This window comes from Astatotilapia calliptera, chromosome 1 (genome assembly GCF_900246225.1).
Source record: "Astatotilapia calliptera chromosome 1, fAstCal1.2, whole genome shotgun sequence".
Lineage (NCBI taxonomy): Eukaryota > Metazoa > Chordata > Actinopteri > Cichliformes > Cichlidae > Astatotilapia > Astatotilapia calliptera.
In genome coordinates, this window is record NC_039302.1 from 32,487,565 (window position 1) to 32,504,894 (window position 17,330).

At 40.0% G+C, this 17,330-nt stretch overlaps 1 long non-coding RNA gene across 1 annotated transcript; it reads right to left on the reverse strand.

The window, feature by feature from the left end:
* Nucleotides 1-786: 786 nt before the first annotated feature.
* LOC113024204 (uncharacterized) lies at nt 787-1,361 on the reverse strand. The gene is made up of 2 exons (XR_003272643.1): nt 1,014-1,361; nt 787-933 (listed from the first exon to the last, which is right to left on the reverse strand). It is a non-coding gene; the product is annotated as an uncharacterized LOC113024204 (long non-coding RNA).
* Between the last annotated feature and the right edge of the window lie 15,969 nt (nt 1,362-17,330).

The following is a 17,330-nucleotide window of genomic DNA, read 5'->3' on the forward strand; positions in this document are numbered from 1 at the left end:
TACACACTCCCGGTGCACTATATACAGGTGAGGGGGAAAGGGTCCAAGGTTCCCAGGGTTCCACGGAAGAATCAGGAAAATGTCCTCTCTTGCACAGCTCCACACGAACAGCACAATTCATTCGAAAAGGTCCTTTTCTCACACATGCTACTCTCACTGCCACACTCATGAACAGGCTTGGGTGACCAAACTTCCAAACGGGGCACGAAAGATCTGTACACAGAGATCAGGAATTCACACTGAGAAATAACACGAAGAGTACTCAGATTTGGCTTAGGCTAAAGTAGCGCTGACAAGCATTACTCAACAGTCCAGCGACGAGGTGCTCTCAGTCACTGCCTCAAGTAGCACACGATTATAAGTCAGTTAGAATGGAAACTAGCAAGCTAACTTCCTGCTTTCTAGCTGCATCAAACTTCATAAATCCTGTTTTTCATGGATGCCTCGATGTTAAACTTTATTGTAACACCTGGGAGAGGAGAGCCTCCTGGTGATGGGCCTACAGAAAGGGCCAATGTCACCTCTCCAGGCTGTGTCCAACCAGGCCCCATGGGCTAAGGCCTGGCTCCAGAGTGGGGCCCGGTAACCACATCCCAAGCAGGCTGAACTAGTTCTTGATTGTTTCTTCAGTTGGGTTTTGTGAATAGCTCTTTATATGGCTCCTCACCCAGTACCACTTTCCCTTGGGAGACCCTATAAGGTGCAACAACCAAAACAAGTGTTACGGCCGGGACCGTTTCAGACGAGTGACAGGACTCAAACGCAAGACGCCGAACAGCTCGTAAATATATTTTAAGAATAATGTTTAATGTGCACACAAAATATTCATAAACAAAAGGTGAGCGTAGACGTTAACTAAATAATGATCTGGTCCGGGTCCGGGGATTGGACTGGAAAGCAAGTCACAAAAGGTCCAGGAAAAGGTCGGGGTCACTGTAACAGAATGCAAATGTTCAAAACATAGATAAGGAGGCATATGAATATGTTGTTTGGCTCAAAATCCTCCTTCGTACTGTGTACTTGCCAACGGAGGTCGGAGATGACATGGAGGGGGAGTAATCCGGGTGTGTAAATCCAAAAACTCCTGGCGTGGAGGCAGAGAGGCAGGTAGGTAGTTTTGGTGGTAGCCTGAGGGACTGCCAGAAAGTCCAGCATCCAAGTAGAAGCTCTTCGCCAGGGGTTTAACAGTTAGGTGTAGTGATGTTTAGCAGAGAATCTGGCGAAGAGAGATTGAGAACGCTGGCCTTATGAGTCCCCCGGCTAATTACCCACAGATGTCAACGATCAGCAAAAACACTGAGGCCCCTCCCAGGGGTGGAGACGCCGGCTCGGAGGGAGACACACTGGCACACACCCGGACCATGACAACAAGTCTTGCCCCTGGGATCACTGGGACAAATAAATGCCTCCACTGCAGTGAAATGGAAATATATGCAGGGATGAAAATTATGACTGGTTTAAAAAAGTGAAGTAAAAAAGTGGTTGGCCCAATAAGACTCATTGTCTTATGCAAAACAGTCATTAGATATAATAAACAGCATTGCATTTCCACCATATTTTCTGCTGCTTTTGTACTGTACATTGTGTGTTCAGTTAGTATATGAGACTGCAGATGCAGCAAAGTTTGTATTGATTGTGTATGGTTGAACTGGATTTAGAATTTCATGAATCAGTGATCAAGGAAACATCCAGAATAATGTAGAAATAAATAATATATACTTTTCCATCTGGTTAACCTTCAGTAGGGAAGAACTTCCTCTAACTTTTAGGAAAAAGGAGAATCAGAAGACTTTTTTTAAGTGACTTTTAAATTCAAAGGTCAATGTCTCTATCTGTAAGAAGATATCCACCAGAGAGCCCAACATCCTCAAAAAGAATGAAGCAAAACATTAAATAAAACTAGCAGTTAGGCCTCTGTCAGACAAAGAGAGAAGGAGATGTGACAGACTGAAAAGTGACTTTGACATGGAAAGACACAGACAGAGAGAGGGCAATGTAGTGTCTGGCAACGCCTGCATACCCTGAGCTCCAATTAGAGTAATGCAGGACAGAGGAGAGGTGCATATGTGAGTGTGTGTTTGGGGGAGATCAGGTGGAAACGAGGTCACAGTCTCCTCCCTAAGATATTTACAATCCAGCATGAATGCCCTGACCAAAAAACGGACAATGGCATTGGCCCAAAAAAAAAAAAAATGCATCATCCTGGTTTGGGGCCTGCTGACTTGACAAAATGAAAAAGTCAGTCCCTGTCCCTTTTCAATGTCAGAGAGCAGCAGAACCTGGATCTATCATCACCTGAGCAGGGGAGATAATAAGAAGCCTCATCTGCCCTTTTCCCATCCTCCAGATCATTATCATAATTCAGTATTAATCAGCACCGCCACCACTACTCAGCAGCAGCCATCTAAAACTGACCCAAAACTTTGACTTTGCCTCCTCCTGCTCCCAGAAAGGGAGATGTGAAGGTTTGGGGACGGAGTAGGTGCTGAAATATCCCAAGGATTGTGATCCCACTCCTGGTATAAAAAGGGAAGCCTTTGATGTGGCGAAGGAGTTGTGTTATAATGAGGCTCGTTACACAGCGATCTGTCCCTGCCAGACTAGAGGTGGCATCACAGAGCGGCAGCCAGGCTGCTAAAACGCTCCTGCTGTTCTCGGTTTGTTCAGCCAGGCTCCATCACAGCCAGCCCAGTGCTGTGGCTGTACATCCACAGTTTCAATTATTCAGCGGCCTTCAGCCCCTTGCAAACAGAAATGAGCTGTACATCAGCTGCCGATAGCGCTCAAAATCTCATTTTTTTACCGTTTTAAATCTACAGTGTAACCTGTTTGCAAGTGTATAATGCTTAAAAATAATAATAGTAGTGGTAAATAGTAAATAATAGTACTGTAGTTAACAAATTAAAACTACTACACAGTGTTATATTTTACCATATGCTATCCATGTACAATGTAAAATACATCTTTAGATAAAAGGAAAATGCTGTTTAGAATTTTGTTGTTTCACAGGACTTGTTAACAGCATTTATTTGGAAGGTTTGGTGTGGGAGTATAGTATTTTCTAAACTTTATAGTTCAGCTAAAGGGTTAGGATTTACTGATCAAAAATGGTTTTTATCCCCCCCAAATTGTGGTAAAAAAAAAACAAAAATACAAAATATCTGGGCCTTTAAAAGAGGTCAGTCAAACAGAAAATTTAAAAAAGCAAATGAAACAAGACATAACTCACTTAGCTGGTCTAACAAAATGAAAAACAAGGGACCATTACAAAGGCAAACAGAAAAACAGAGCTCTTACTGATGTGGTTTATAAAAAAAAAAGGATTCAAATCCAAGATGTAATAGTTGGGTAAAAAAGAAAAAAAATAGAAGCTGTAATCGGAAGCTAGTAAAACCTTGAAGTCCCCCAAAACACACATTTCTGCACAGAAGAAATGAGAAGATATCCTTAAACAGGCATTAGAAAGAACACTAGAAAAGAACACAGGCCAGCAAACAGGTGGGTGAACAGACAGAGTGAAAAAAGGAATGTTGGGTTATAAATGCAATAAACTAATGAGAGAAAGGTGAAACAAGCAAAAGTGGGACAGATAATCTCAATCCATCAATCCATTTTTTTAACAGCTTATTCAGTTTAGGGTTGTGCAGAGCTATAGCCAAGCCAAGCTGACATAGGGCAAAAGGCGAGGAACACCGTGGACAGTTTGCCATGCCTTCACCAGGCTAACACAAAAAATTTCCTACCTTGCTTTCTAATCACCCTTCCTTCACTTTCAATGGAAATCACAAGGTCAAAGAAAGAACTGAAGCAGCACTTCTTCAGAGGAAATTATTTTCTGACTTAAGAAGCACACAAAAAAGAGGAAGACACACAGATAACAACATACAAGGAACACAAGGTGAATTTAACTTTAAAGACTAAACATGCAGAGAAATTCAAGAACTTGACTGATGCAAATGAACATATAACTGAAGGCTTGCAAGCAAAGCTGCAAAAGCAAGGAGTTTTTACCTGGTCTTACGCATCCATGGATGGCGCAGTCGAGACAAGATTTGCGCTATTACACAGAATTCTGAAAAAACAGTAAGCCAATCTCAAGATGGATTGAGGACATGTAGCTAAAATAGCACTTCATTATGGCAAGTGCATCGAATCACATTCAGTTTGTTGTATTTTTGGTAGAGCACAAGACTGAACATGGTGACATAGGCCACAAATATGTCAGGTAGATCAGCCTGGGCAAAGTACTAAATAGTGTTTGACCTGAGATCAGAACTGTAAGAGTTTTGTGAGAAAAAAGACCTGGACATGGAGCTCTCAAATGCAGAATGGAAGGCAGAGCTTACATCTGCTGTTGATGTGGCTGTCTGTTGCATTTCCATCTCAGATAGTGTAACCTGATCTTTTTTTTTTTTTTTACATTGGTTCAAGCTCCAGAGAAACTAGATTTCTATTACTGTACAAGAAAAAAGAACATAAACTGCAGATTAAGTAATTAAATTACAAACACGATAACAATAGCACTTTGTATAAAGTTAAAAGAATTTTTGCAAAATCATACACATTTTGTTCAGAGCTGTTTTGGGGAAATTTTGATTAAAGAATTATAAAAGCATTGGCCTTTTCACGATGCTGGTGTCAAAACTACTCTTGACAATAGCAATTTAAAAAGAGATAAAATTCATACTGAGCAGAATTGAGTTCAACTTATTGGTGTGGTCCAAAACAGTCCCAGTTTCTCATCTACCCCTTGGAAAAATTAATTGCTCACCCCAATACTAAATAAATAAAAATGACTTGACTAGTGACTATTTGTATCTGAAGCCTTAATTATTGGACCTGCTACTGAATGTCCTTTTTTATCCAATGGTCACTTTCAACATTTTATTCAGTATTGTATTTTTTATAAAGTGTCACCAGTGCAACCCTGCTGTGGGTTTCATACTACTACACTGATGACTTCCTATTTAAAAAAAAAAATTCTAAATGGCCAAAGCTTTTGCACGAAGAAATATACTGGACATGCACTTCATTTCAGTGACAAGCAGAAAAAGTAAACTTTTGCTGACAAGACAACTCAACAGGGTATTTTTAATTTTTTTCTTCTTCCAGCTGCTCTCTTCAGGAGGTGCCACAGCGGATCATCTTCCTCCATCTCAGCCTATCCCCAGTGTCCTCCTCTGTCACAGCCCTGTGCATGCCCTCCTTCATGATATGCATGAACCTTCACTGTGGTCTTCCTCTTTTCATCCTGCTTGGCAGATCCATATTCATCATACTTTGTCCAGTATGTGTCTATTTACTGTATGTCTAAACCATCTCAGCCTTGCTTCCCTAACTTTGTTTCCAAAACACTGAACCTGAGTTGTCCCTCTGAGATACTAATTGCTTTGATATATTAAGTGATTCAGGACTTAGAGTTGGGAGTTCGCCTTGTAATCGGAAGGTTGCCGGTTCGAGCCCCGGCTCCGACAGTCTCGATCGTTGTGTCCTTGGGCAAGACACTTCACCTGTTGCCTACTGGTGGTGGTCAGAGGGCCCGGTGGCGCCAGTATCCGGCAGCCTCGCCTCTGTCAGTGCGCCCCAGGGTGGCTGTGGCTACAATGTAGCTTGCCATCACCAGTGTGTGTGAATGGGTGGATGACTGGATGTGTAAAGCGCTTTGGGGTCCTTAGGGACTAGTAAAGCGCTATACAAATACAGGCCATTTACCATTTGTGCAAATGTCATGGCTAACCAGATGTATATAGCCACACCATTCACAACATAGCAGCTTTAATGTGGAAAATAAAACTATTTATTCATGATAGAAAGACCATTGTTTGATACATAAATGTTGTTAAGATTACTCTGTAGCCTTTAACCAGTAAAGTACATTTGTTGTTAATTTTCCAATTGCATCTTGACTAATACATTTATTATAGCCTGAAAATACAACACATATCTAGTGTGAGTTAACATGATCTGATGTAAACAGGCATCTGGTGTATGGAAGTGCTCACTGACCATTCCATATAAAGTATTTAACAAACTGCCACAAACTTGGACATTGACCTGCTGTTTACCACTCTTGTTTCTTAGTTCTCAAAGTCTGCACTTTCTAATTCAGAATTGATTGGTTCTGGCTTTAAGCCTGTTTGAGTTTCCCTCCCTTATTTTCTGTTTCTTCACAGCCCCCCTGAGGTTAGTTTACAGTATTTTCAACAAGAAAAACTGTGCTAATAATACCTCATTACTCAAGTAAAAAAAAACAACAACCCACTGACACTGCAGTTGGGACTCTCACTACATTAAGTTCAGCAGAAAGCCTTATCAAGCCGTCGCTAGAAATTCAGCACCCCCTGATGACATGTCAGTTGGGACCCGGGAACAGTAAATGTGTGTGATGTCTGATCCAAGGCACCAGTTGGGTCCAGAGTGTGCTGAATTATTTAGTTTACATAACACAATCCTTTGCCTCTGATTCTTGATCTAATATTTCCCAGGTCAAACATTTTCAAACACAGTAAGCTTAACTGAGAATTCTGCTGGTATGAGATAATGCACATATAATGCTTAACGATAGCAATTAATTATCCTTGCATTGCCAAATCCAGCCCATCCAGTGTTTTCTACATCCACAAGAATTTCTCCCGAAGACAAACAAGATCATCTCCAATTTTTGAAATCTTACATTTAATAATGTTGCATTTTTGTGACTGTGCCATTTTACGCTCCAAAGTAAATGCTTTTGCCAAATGCATGCATCATAAAAAGCGACTGCGTCATATTTGCTAAGTTTTCTTTTTATATCACTCTACTAGTGATTGATGGTATCAATTTTACACTCAAATAACACCCCCCCCATCTGTTGACTAATAGATGTAGATGATTTATTATGTAAATTCCCCGTTTATGTATTAAATCTAATTATGCAACACACGATGAAACATGATATAGAGCACTGTAACATGTTCAATTAACCACATTATTAGGCTTCCAGAAAACCCACATCTGAAGTGGAGTGCAGAAATTTGTACAGCAGTTTTCTTGAAGCAAGTCCCATAGCAATATTTTCCTCTTGTGCACACCTTGGTTCAAATAAAAGTGTTCATACTTGACTAAATATACTCAGCTCTGTGTCAGTATATATCACTATCTGTCTGTGTTTGAGCTTGGCTAATTTCTACTGTTACACAGCTGACAACACAGATTTCTCAGTTCTGTGAGGCCCAATCTAATTGCCCACCAGTTTCCCCAAGCACAGAGACAACACAAGATTCAATTGACGTGTTTGATGAGAAGATACAAAATGGTTGTTGTCTACAAGAGTTTTCTGGGGTTTTGAAGACAGCATGAGTAATCAGAAAGCAGTATGTGACATCAAATGTGACCTTAAATGGTTTGTGATTCATTCGCACTTGTGATGAACTCAAACCTGCCGCATATCCACATCATTAAGGAAAGCAACACCTTTTAGCATACCATCCCATCGTGTGGAAACCACTTGTGCTATATTCGTGTTGCAGGCTGTGATCCACACTGGTCACACCTCTGAGTGGGTGTAAGCCTTAGAAATGCAATGTCCAGAGTCAGATGGTTGTTGTTGACATATAGCTTAGAATTGATGCAAAACTGGTTTTTAATTTTCACTTGTGTCTCAGCCAGCAGCATCATGGATTCAACACAGCATCATAGCTGTTCTTGAAGTAGTCAAAATATTTAACCTATTGATTTGCATTCATGGACACAGAATTAGATTTTTTTTCCGTGTGCATGCACAAAAACAACACTTTTCCTCCCACAATTTCGCCCTCAATGTGTGTCTTCCTAGTCTTGTCTCTGTCTCCTCCCACTGTTCCCTGTATTTAGTCAACGTGTGTTTCCCATGTTTTCCTGTGGCTGGTCTCTGTCGGTTTCCTGTTTTATTCTGACATTCTCTTGTCCCGCGTGCATTATGTTTAGTTTTGCTTCCCCTGTCTCGTTATGTGTAATTTGTTCCTGCTGGGTTCCCATGTGTTTCCACCTCCCTTATGACCCCTCAGTGTATACAGTGTCTCTCTTCCTCTGTCTTTTGTTGTTGTTTACACACCCTGTGCCTTTCCAGGGTCCAGATCTGTCTGGTCTTCCCTGGTGTTCTCAGACTGTTAGTTTTAAAAATGATCTCTCCGAGACCTGTGCAGTGGAGCATGGGGTGCCTCAGGGCTCTGTACTTGGCCCATTGCCGTTTTCTCCATATCTGCTGCCTCCTGGTGTTCTTTTACATTATTTTAATGTAGCTTTTCATTGTTACGCTGACGACCTGCAGCAATATGTTTCATTAACCATTGGGAATTGTGCTGAAGTGTCTAAATTAGAATCGTGTCTATCTGCAATTAGGGGCTGGTTATCGGATAATTTCCTGCTTCTTAATACTGATAAGACACAATTGATGGTCACTGGACCCCAAAAATTTCAATACTTGTCCCAAAATTTCATCTTGAAAATATCATAAATTGCAGCGACAAGGTTAAAAATTTGGGTGTGTGGTTCGATATGGTGATCTCTTTCGAGTCTCATGTAAAAGAGACAACAAAGACCGCCTTTTATCATTTAAGGAACATAGTCAAAATCAGACAAGTTTTATCAAGCGACACTGCAAAGGTTCTTCTCCATGCATTTGTGTCTTCACGTATCGATTATTGTATCGCTCTCCTTTCTGGGCTACCAAAGAAAAGTTTTAGAAGTTTACAGATGGTGCAAAATGCAGCTGCTCGCATTTTAACTAAAACTGGAAAATTTGAGCACATTACCCCTGTATTGAAATCTCTTCATTGGCTACCTTGTCAGGTTCGAGCAGATTTTAAGGTCCTGCTGCTCACCTACAAGGCTTTAAATCAGGGGTGTCAAACTCATTTTCACTGAGGGTCACGTGAGCGTAATGGTTGTCCTCAGAGGGCCAGATGTAACTGTAAAATAGTATAAATGTAATTCAATGCAACCAAATATAATGTAAAATAAATGTAACTACTTCATAACATATTGACAAATGTATTTATTACTCATTCAAGTTACGAATATTACTATGCATTTAAAAAGTGTTTGCTTGTTGTTCTGTTACTGTAACATACATCTAATCTAATTTGTCAAGTTAAGAAACCCACATTACTCCACTGCTCAACAATCAAACTATTTAAGTAAATAAAGAAACATATTTAAACAAGTTATGATAATAACTTATCAAAATTGTTTGGTCTCAAATGAGAGGGTCAGAATAACATACAGCTACAAAGCTACAAAGAACATGTGACAGATGTAGAATTTTACAAAAACAAAGGCTGCCCACAGCCTTCAGGAGTAAACATTTGTCTTCATAAACCTGTAAACAACAAAAACATTGTTGCACATAAAGTAGTATAATATAACTCAAAATAACAAATAAACATTGTCTCAGCTCACAACTAAGAGTTCGAAATGACATGCTGCCTGTCCTTGAACACATCAAGTGGATCCGCTCTCCACCAACCTTATCCATTGATCATGTTCTGAAAACAACAAACACAAAACAACATGTAAGTATCATTAAATTGCACTCGGTTGAAATACATTTTATTATATTTTAAATAGGTTTTTAAAATTACTTACCTATGTGTTTTCTGGCTTGATGTCTGACATCGTTTTCCTTTGGTCAGCGTGTCAATGTCTGGTTTTAGTTCTTGTGCTGTTGCAATCCGCAAAACAGCGCGTTTTGCTCTCAAATCACAGGATTCTTGCCTTTTAAAAGTTCCTAGAGCCAGAAAAAAAAATATTGGGGAGCGTGCTTTTTCTTTTCGTGCCCCATTTTTGGGGAACAACCTCCCTCAAGATATTAGGCAGGCATACTCTCTGGAGGTTTTTTTTTTTTTTTTTTTTTTTTGCCTGTCCCGTTTGGTTCTTTTGCCATCAGAATTGTTGTCTAAAGGCAAAGAAAGATGCCCAACGGATTTACTTTACCAAATTGACCATCCCAGCCTTGCCGTAATGGTCCATTTGATTCACCTTTTATTGTTTATTTTATTTTCACTTACTGAATACGGGACAGACTTGACTGGGGGAAAGAAGGGGAGAAAGAAAGAGGGAAAGAGAAACAGCTGAGAAGAGGGACGGGGGAGAAGGGCAAAAGACAAAAACCAACAGAATGAGAGGGAAAAAATTAAAAAAAAAATGCATATATCAATCACCTGGATCACCTGCTGAGAAAGAAAAAAGTAAACAAGCAGAAGAAAACAAGAGTAATAGAATAAACAACATCACAATGATATATGGGAATATGACAGTAAATACTAAATATTAAACATTATTGTGCAGCACATAAGATCAACAGAACACAGTGTGCTTTGAGGTAGGAGCCAAAAAGGGTGTAGTTTGTGGGTGTGATCACCCGTGTGTACACCTGTGAGCATGGACGCGCTTGTTTTTTGTTTTTTAAAAGGTTCCTTCATGTAATGATCTGCTAGAGGGTGTGGGGGGGCCACAGCCCCGTCCTCCAGGGCGTGAAGCAGGTATGGAGGAGATCAAAACTCCAGACATCCAGAGGCCCCCAGAACACAAGAGACCAGGGAAGACCAACAGAGGGGCAGTCGCGCCACTGTCCCAGAAAGAGCTGAGGAGAGTCCCAGATGAGGGCTCTCTGGAGGTTTTTAAAGCTAAGTTAGCCTTTTAGGTTTTTTTTAAATTGTTATTGTTTTTAACTTTTATGTTTTTTTAACTTGTATTGCTGTGTAACACTTTTATTTATTTATCTCTTTATTTTAAAATAGCTTTATAGCACTTTGTCTGAAAGCGCTTTATAAATAAAGTTGTTGTTGTTGTTGTTGTTGTTGTTGTTGTTGTATTATTATTATTATAAATACTGCCTTGTTGATTAGCTGATTGGACTGTGTTAATGTGTAGTTGGCCAGTGAGTGTAAATTGGCTAATAATGTGTTTAATGAATAATATGTAGGTAGGTGGAGGATGAGAATGTCAGACAACCTGGGCTCATTAGAGTCGTTTCAGCAGCTTAAATTAGAAAAGAGTTGTACACCAATGAGACTTCCACCATTATATACAAGTTATGCAAAGGTTTCAATGCCTGCCATATGCAATGTCAAGCAAAAACTTTTGGAACATGTGTCACAAGGAGTGTTAGGCGAATCCATTTTATCAATGGAAATTCCTCAGCAGCATCAGAGGACTTTAATAACAGAGATTGAGTAATAACTTAATATTATTCCATGTGAAAACCAGTTAGTTAGTTTCAGCATGTTAAATGGGTAACCTAAAGTCTCCTGTTTTAAAACTCTGGGTGTCTTTGTGGTCTTATTATGCTACTAATATGTTGGAACAGAGTGGGTTAGCACTTGTTAGAAACTAATTTACCATAATCGTTCAAGAGATAGAGAAATCGCATCAGTGTAGACGTACATTAAATAAAGCCCTACAAACTGAAAGAAATTATGTTAAACTTCACACTTGAGGATCACACAGTAATTACACTGTGTTGAAAAGAAGGTTAAAATATGCTGAGGGTTCAGAATGTGCAAAAAATTCAGCTGTCGTCTCACAGTGGGAAGATTGCTGTGAGGCGACAGTGACCTGCTGGTCACTCCTGCTGGTCAGCTGGAGCCTGTTTTTGAGTTTGCATGTCCTCCCTGTGGTTATGTGGGTGCTTTGGTTTCCTCCCACAGTACAAAAACATGCATGCTAGGCTGACAGGTGATCCTAAATTAGTCATGGTTTAATTTGTGAGTATGAAGCGTCACTTGGCATAGACTCCAGCCCCTGCAGCACTGTTTCAATAACAGGTTAAAAAAAATATTTTTAAAAAAAGAGATTGTGTTTCTGATTATACACATAAGTAAATCAATCTATTTTAATGAGATTTGCTCAGAAGGCATTGTTCCATTGAGAGGTCAGTAAGACTGAGAGCAAGATAGTCTTCATTTGATTCTCCGTTGGCTGACTGAAACAGTGAGTTCTTGCCGTGTAAGGACACAGCCAGAATAAAAAATTCTTTATACTAACTGGAAAACAGTAAATGTTTTCTCCCGTGTTATCTCATTGAAGATGCCAGCATTGTTGACCAGGATGTCAATTCCCATTAGCTACTTAAATTAGCTACCTAACACCTCTAACCCATTAAAACATCTGAAGTTCCTCGCCACAGGATGTACACTGGCAGTGGTTCCCTGTTGGTGGAGATATTGGCGCCTCTGTGGATTCAGCTTGTTCAGCATCCCCTGGATACTCAATTAGTTTGGGATCTTGGAACTTTAGAGTCATCACCTTGGGATGTTTTGTTGTGTTCCGCCAGACTGACGTGCGCTTGATCTACAACAATATAGGTGGTTATGTGCTGAAGTAACATCCTTATTCATGTGAGGACCCAAGGTTTCCCAAAGGAGTGTTGCACTCTAAAGAGATGATCAATGCTTTACACTTCATTTGTCAGTGTTTTTATTGCTGGAATATATGTGACAGGATATGAAACAAAACACACATTTACCACCTTTCAGTACGGGCATGTATCAGACTACATTAGCTTATTGTGAATAGTGTCGTGAAAGCGTAATATATTCTCTAATCCTCTCCATATGTCAACAAATTATTAATGTTTTATTGGAGCACTGCTTTTAGTGCTCAGGCTCTTTGGTATCCACATATGAAACTATCAACAAGATGTTTCTTCTTTGTGAAATAACACCTTCCTAAAATAATGAATCAAGCTTGCACACTATCAAATGATTTGACCCAATTTCAGCTTGGCTTCTGCTAGATGTTTTTTACTCTTATTATTTGTTTTGTGATAAATTCACTGTCAGAGACAGTAGCATTTTGAGCCTGAAAGTGGGTCCAGCTATTTGGGTTAAAAATAGACTCACGCAAACAATGCATGTATAACAAAATAGATTAAAACACATCATACATGCAAGGTCTTTAATATATTTCATCTATGTCTACATCTTTGCACTTTCTTCCTACTATTGCAATGTGTGTGTATGGGTACACAATATACTGTGACATGTGTGTGTGTGACATTTTCTCGCTACAGATGGGGAAGTAGGAGTGATATAGTGAGGTGTGTGTATGTGTTAGAGGGGTGATAGTGGGGCTAATCATCAGCCTGCTGGTAAATTCTGCTCTGTATAACCTCTCACTTCCACCTATATCATCACTTCTCAGCTTCCAGCTAAGCTTGTACATGTGTTTTACTGGGTACAGTATGTGTCTGATAGGTTTGAATTTATTCATACAATATGTGCACCAGGATGTCTGGGTTGCCAGGTCTGCTTTATAAAACTAGGCCAATAGCTAATCAAAACTAGCTCAAAAGCAGCCCAATACTCAGAGTTGGCATTGAGACGTAGGTGGTGAAGAGCATAGGTTGCATGTTTATGTGTGTGTACCTGCTGATGTGGTGCAGGATGTGGGTTTAAATAATTTAATTGCAAATATGGATTTTTATTTATAGATATTCATGTAATTTTCATGCAAAAATGGGTCTACATTCAAGCATGTGGACAAAACTTTAACCCACAGCAACTCCACTCTGAAAGACGATGACATCCAACCCCCTCAAACCAAACAAACACACACAACGGTGTGTTCAAAAATGTCATGTGGTGGGCAGACAAACCTGAGGCTGGTTTTACTGATAGACCAGTTATATTTTTAGTGACTTACGTTGAGTTATAATTAACAAAAGTTTGTTTCTCAAATTAGACGGTGTTATATGGATCATTATGGGCCTGGATGGCCCGTGATTTCCTTCTTGTTGAGGGCGTTGTGGGCGCTGTACCCTGAAACCTTCAGAGGTTTTCCCCATCGGAATATTATGTGGGAAACAGGTTCCTGTGTGTGTTGTGGCTAACTGTTGACGTCTCAGAAAGTCATCATTAAACGTCCTGATTAAGGCTGTTATGTTCTGAGCATCATTATCCTGAGGTTATAACACTTCATATAAGTTCAGACAAAATCAAGGTTATTGTAACATGTCATCCAACCAGAAACTTAATATGGATGGCTTACTTTTGACCAGGATATGTCCTTCAGTGTGTACATTAAACAAATACCTATGACTGCTTTCTTTCATCTGCGCAATGCTGCACAGCGACAAAAAAAGAGAGATCATATTTCCCCAATACTGGACTGTTTTTATTGGCTCCCAATTAAATCTAGAATTGAATTTAAGATCCTTCTTTTACAAACAACATCTTGAATGATCAGGCCCTATCATAGCTGAAAGATCTATATTATTCCAACTGAGCATTTTTGTCACAATCAGCGGGGCTGACTGTGTGTAGAGTGAAAGGTGGACCCAAATACAGACGAAACAAAACGTGAAACGTGACTTGAATAACCAAAAACGAGCCGTTTATTGAGGCTGGCAAAATAACTGCAAACAAAAGGCAAAAGGCAAGAATAACAATAAACTACACTGGGTGAGCTAAATTAAACAAAAACCTACAACAGGAACATGGACCTGGGGCCCGTTCTTCGTACCTCGCTAAGTAAGTTAGCTCGATTAGATTGTTGACGATTTCGCGTGATCTTGGATCGTTCGGTTCCCCGAAGCTCATCCGGGACTTGCTGTCATAGCAACAGAGCCAAAAGCGTAAACCTGCTCGGGAGCAGGTTTACTTTATGTAAACAGGATTAGATCGCGGCCACGCAGGTATGTCCGCTTCATTTATACGAAAGCAACAGCGATATTCCACCACTGTTTCACCATAAATAAATATTATCAATGTAACTAAAGATAATGCAGCACTTGATCCTTTTATTGATGTCACACAGATGCATACAGGTCATTTCCTAAAAAAGGGAAATGTACTATTAACATTCTATTACATGTATGTGATTATTTCAGATGTAATTCATATTTCAGAGTAGTAATTGCAAATTACTTTGTGTAATCAAGATGAGAGACCACGGCTATAAAAGCGAAGGTGGATTTGGGAAGTCTGTCGCAGCCATGTCCTGTCCGTATACGCGAGCAGCCCATTGCGGAAGGTGCAAGATTGATAAGGAGAGTTTTCAGAATTCAGCGTATATTGCGGGATAGACAGGATCCTTTAGCTCAGCGCGACAGTGTGCTCATTGAGAGATATCGATATTCCCGTGAGGGTATTATTTACTTAACCAACTTGTTGACGAGGGGGTGCAGGACCACCACCTGTCTTTTTTTTGCTCTGCCCTTTTCTTGGTTGCTGTTATGAACAAACAAACAGATTATTTCAGGGTCTCTTTCCAAGAGACGAAAAGCAATATAAGTGATAAATATTACCATTCTGTAGAATATTCTTATATTTCACTTTTACTTGTTCCCATGTTCTAGTGGGTCCTGTTGTGGCTCTAATGTGTAAGGGGATATAATATAACATAACATAATATAATGTAATATAATATTGGATAATATAGTGTAATACAGTAAATTTACCCTACCGCCTACTGGTGTTGGCCAGAGGGGCCGATGGCGCGATATGGCAGCCTGGCTTCTGTCAGTCTGCCCCAGGGCAGCTGTGGCTACAACTGTAGCTGCCTCCACCAGTGTGTGAATGTGAGAGTGAATGAATAGTGGCATTGTAAAGCGCTTTGGGTGCCTTAAAAAGCGCTATATCAATCCACTCCATTATTATTATTATTATTAAATTACTTACGAGTTTGATTTGTCAGCAACTTTCTGCCAGCCCTCTCTCCTTGCTTTTGCAGCCTTTGCAGTGTTCCCTTGCGTTCTGATTAAACTCTGAAACTCCTGAAATCCCTCAATCAAGAGTTCTTGCTCTGCTGCCGAAAAATACCGAGCGCGCTCCTTCGACATTTTCGCCGACCAATCAGAGGGTTGCCGATCAATGTTTCTACTATCGATGCGTAGCCCCTTTTACGACACCCAGTGATCTCACATTACTTCATCCAGCTGTACTAATCGTCAACAGCAGGTGTGTTCGGAGAACCGGATTAGCGAGCTCATGGTTAGCGCGATGATTTGGTCTTGGATGTGTCATTTGATCTTGGATGTAGTAAGCGACGTACGAAGAACGGGCCCCTGATATGAGAAAACGTGACACAACCTCTTGGCCTGGAAATAAAGCAAACGATATGACAATGACACACTGAAAACAGAGGACTTAAATACACAGTAGGTGATTAGGGGAAGTGGGAACACATGGGGGAACAGCTGACTGACATAAGCCTAATGACAGGACAGGGGAAGTGAAGCTAAATACAATGAACAAAGAACACACGATTCCTTCAAAATAAAACAGGAAACACTGAAACTAGACATGACAACACAAGCTTAACAGACCTAACACGCGATGAACGATACAAGAACGCAAACACAGAAACCAAGGAAACAATAAATAATGACTGCCTTTAACCTCAACTAAAAGCTAAATAGGAATGACACATGAACTGATCACAAATCAAAAATGAGACAAATACAAAATGTACTCGGAGCACTGGGTCAGAGACCCAGCCTGTGACAATTTTGCTCTCAGACTTTAAGCTTAATTATGGTTCTTAGAGTTTCTAAAAATAGAATGGGAGGTAGAACCTCCAACTGCCAGGTCCCTTTCCTGTTGAACTAGCTCCCAGTTTGGATTTGGGAGACAGACATCCTGGAGACTTTAAAGATTAGAGTCAAAACTTTACTTTTTGATCAGTTTTATCGTTAGGGTAGATCAAATAACTCTGAATCAGCCTTTAGTTATGCTGCTATAGATTAAGACTGCTCCAGGACTTCATGTGATACTCTGAGCATTCACTCACCTCTCTTCATTCCCCAGGTGTTTTAAACTTTGAATCAAACTTTGTCTTCACCCTCCCGTAGTTTGTGTTTTGTGTTGTCTCCCTGGGCTCTCCTTTTTCTTGTCTCTTTCCCCTCACCCCACAACCAGTTGGGGGCAGATGGCTGCTACTTCCCGAGGCCTGTCTGAGTTTTCTTCCTGTTAAAAGGGAGGTAAAAGTGCTTGGAGGTAGGGGTTATCTACTTGTTTGAGTTTTCTTCTGAAAACTGTCTCTCTGTTGCAGTATGAGGTTTCTTGAAGTGGCTGTTGTTGTGTTTGTTCCTATATAAATAAACCTGAATTGAATTTAACTGAATTATTAGAAGTTAAATTAACGGAATTATGTGTATAAAAAGGTATACGCACGGCTTTCTTGTGTAATGCAATTTGGTTCACAAATGAAATTTTTCTTTCAATGAATGTAAATCAACAGTAAATCGTTTTTTTCCAAATCAGATTGAAATAAATTCTTCTACAAAGAATACAGTGACAGCCATTTCCTGAAAAGAAAGCGGTCTTTGTAAATTTGTTTTTCCACTTCTGAGATGCCAAAATTGTATTTAC